This window comes from Bubalus kerabau, chromosome 12, assembly GCF_029407905.1.
Source record: "Bubalus kerabau isolate K-KA32 ecotype Philippines breed swamp buffalo chromosome 12, PCC_UOA_SB_1v2, whole genome shotgun sequence".
In the NCBI taxonomy this organism is placed as follows: domain Eukaryota; kingdom Metazoa; phylum Chordata; class Mammalia; order Artiodactyla; family Bovidae; genus Bubalus; species Bubalus kerabau.
Window position 1 is genome coordinate 86,757,619 of NC_073635.1, and position 3,611 is coordinate 86,761,229.

Here is a 3,611-nt window from a genome sequence, read left to right on the forward strand (position 1 = left end):
TAAAATATTTTGACATAAAACTGTGAAAAATGCTACTTGAGGGAAGAATCCTGTTTATTTTGTCTCTGTTTACTTAAGGGAGCTAACTTTTCCTGAGACAAATGGTAATTAAAAAAAAAAAATGTAGAGTAGAGGTTTTCCTAAGGGAAAGAAAAATATCTCTTTCTAAATCTGAAAATCTTTGTCTCAAAAGCACTCTAGAGAAAAAAATGTGTATTTAAAAATAAACTCATATCTATGATTTATTGAAGGAAAAACCTGCTGCATATTAAATTATGATGATCAACATGCTTGATTTCATCAAATACTGTGTCTTACAAAACTTTAATCCAATTTAAGGTGTTTGTTTTTTTTTCCCTTAAAGACAAACACACAGAACCATGATCCATAGAAATCCACGTCTGGAATTGAATTGTATATTGTCTGCTTTCTCCTGTTATTACCACTAGTGGCTATGCTTCTCGCATCTGCAGGGCCACAGCTCACTGATCACTGATGTGATGAAACTTCATGGCTCCTACACATTGTTACCAAAGGTGACAAAGATGAGGAGCTCTTCATCCGTGGATCAGAGATGGGACAAGGAGAGATACATCTTCAAAAATCCTTATCAGGGACTTCCCTGGTGGCTCAGTGGTAAAGCATCGGCCTGCCGGTGCAAGAGACGTGGGCTCGATCCCTAGTCTGGGAAGATCCCACAACAAAGAAAAAGAAGTCCACAAATAGAATCACACCAAGCCAGAGAAGACTTACTGGGGCTTTTTGATTTGTGTGTTATTGGTACAATTTCTTTTCATATTCTCTTTAGAGTTGTCCTCATTCATCATTGAAGTTGACTTGAGTTCTTACCTCTAGGCTAGTATTAGAAGCCTTTGAGACTTCAAAGAACTTGTCTTAATAATGGTCTGTGTAATCTCCATTCCTGTAATTTACACACCTGAAAATCAAGGCATTAGAAGGCAAGTTGAAAAATAGTATACAATAATTCATGCTTATTAGTTTTCCCTTCAAATGTTTTCATTGAATACATTTCCTACTTATAATGGCTCATAGAATTAGTTCGCCAAAATGAAGCTATATCTAATTCTGTAGCTGTTGGCTTTGGGATATAAAGTGAAAGTGAAATTAGTCGCTCAGTCATGTACAACTCTTTGCGACACTGTGGACTGTGGTCTGCCAGGCTCCTCTGTCCATGGAATTCTCCAGACAAGAATACTGGAGTGAGTTGTCATTTCCTTCTCCAGGGAAATCTTCCTGACCCAGAGATAGAACCCTGGTCTCCCGCATTGCAGGCAGATTCTTTACCACCTGAGCCACCACAGAAAGCCCTACAGGTTGTAAGGAAGAGAGCAAAAGCAGATCAAAGCCAGACTCAGTGTCCTCTTAGTCCTGCTGCTGGAGTGACCAGCTAAGTCTGGGTTCTGCCAAGATTAGAGCCTGAATCAAAGATCTGAGTGTAAGTAATTTCTTAGGACGTGCTCCATGAAGCCTGGGAAAGCAGGACAGAGAAGGGGTGAGGCTGGGCAGGTTTTGAGATGAAGACCCAGATTCTGCAGGTTTCTGCCGGAGCTCTGAAAGTGAAAGGCGGCTCAGACGTGTCCAACTCTTTGCAATCCCATGGACTATAGAGTCCATGAAATTCTCCAGGCCAGAATACTGGAGCGGGTAGCCTATCCCTTCTCCAGCAGATCTTCCCGACCCAAGACTTGAACTAGGGTCTCCTGCATTGCAGGTGGATTCTTTACCAACTGAGCTACCAGGGAAGCCCACGGGGAGCTCTGTAAGGTGTGTCCAGGCCAAGTCCTGGATGTTGGTCCTTCCACACCAGTCACTGATCACAAGTTGGTGGTGGCAGTCAAAGGAATTCTTGGTTCTCTGTTAGTTGGGCCATGAACCCATTGGCCAAGACCAGTCTCTGATGGGGGCCAATGTGAATTACTGGGAGGCAGTTCGCAGAAGCTGGGAGACGGATGCGCAGGGCTGGTGAGAGGCACAGGCTCCGTGTACCTGGGGAAAGGGTGGGTGGTGCAAACTGCCTGCATCGGCACTGACCTTGGGAGAATTACACTATCAGGGGACCAGTTCTTTTCTTTTAGGAGAAAAGACAGGAAGAAGGGTTACGTAAAAAGCCCGTGCTATTGGGAGGATTAAGTGACATACTATTTAATGCACTAATCAATTAGCAATCTTTCCTTTCTGTGCTTCTTAAGCTGCTTTTCCATATCATTTCCAGCTGAGGAATGGTCAGCGTTTCTGGTTGCCTACAGGGAGCTCTGAGGTTATTTACCAATGTGAATCCAACATTTCCATCAGCCAATGCATGAATCAAAACTGTTCAACCCAAGGTCATTGAAGGTCGGCACATGAAGTCCAGTGAACCCTTCGAAATTCTGTGGAAATGCAGAATGCACCTTTTTCCGGAAAAAGAGCCTATTGCTTGGAGAGGCAGGGTGGTGTTGAGCCCAAATTCCAGGTCACCCACTTCTGGTTGCATGACCTTTGACCTGTTCACACTTCAGTTTCGTCATCTAGTAAAGGGAGAGCTTGGTCGTGAGACCTCACAGGGTTGTGAAAGTTAAATTAGTAAAAAGCACTTACATGAAAAACATTGAGGGTACATTGAAATTACATGTGTTACCATTTACATTAGTGCTAACACCGTTCTTATTGTTATCATCAACATCATATGATGATATGCTGAAAGGGATTTGTAGCCAAAACATGCTTGGGGACCACAGCCCTGATGCACTTGGTACTGTGACCTCACTGTTCTCTAAAAGCGCCCCCTCCCTGACCCCAGCGTCCTGCATCTGTGCCTTTGCTCCGGTACTGACTCCCATGAAGGGTCCTCAATGCGGGAACACTGGTACCCATTCAAGGGCCAGCTCCTCCATCCAGCAGCTGTGTCCCTGGCCCCAGCCTCTGATTCTCCCTCTGCCTAATCCCTATTGTACTGACAGTTTGCTCAGCCAATCAGCTGTAACCCAACCCTTCTGAGGCTACCGTCAAAGTTCCCCACTGTGTGCGTCACATCCCAGCAAATCCTAAGCGCGCAGAGCAGATGCTCCAATCTAGGTGTTCAATGTATCTGATTTTACTTTTTATTGAAATACAGTGGATTTATAGTGTTGTGTAAATTTCAAGTGTACAGCAAAGTGACTCAGTTATATATATCTATAGAAATATATATATTCCTTATCATATTCTCTTCCATTATAGAGTACGATAGGATATAGAGTATAGATCCCTGTGCTATACAGTAAGTCCTCATTGGTTATATATTTTATACATAAATTAGTTAAGTGTTAGCTGCTCAGTTGTGTCTAACTTTTTGTGGCTCCATGGACTATAGCCCGCCAGGTTCCCTGTCCACGGGATTTCCTAGGCAAGAATACTGGAGTTGGTTGCCATTCCCTTCTCCAGGGGATCTTCCTTACCCTGGGGTGAAACTTGGGTCTCTTGCATTGCAGGAAGATTCTTTACCATCTGAGCCACCAGGGAAGCTTCCCTTTCTTGGTTATATATTGTATACATAATAATGTGTATATTTTAATCCCAAATTCTTAATTTATCCCTCCTCCTTTCCGTTTGGTAACCGTTAAGTTTGTTTT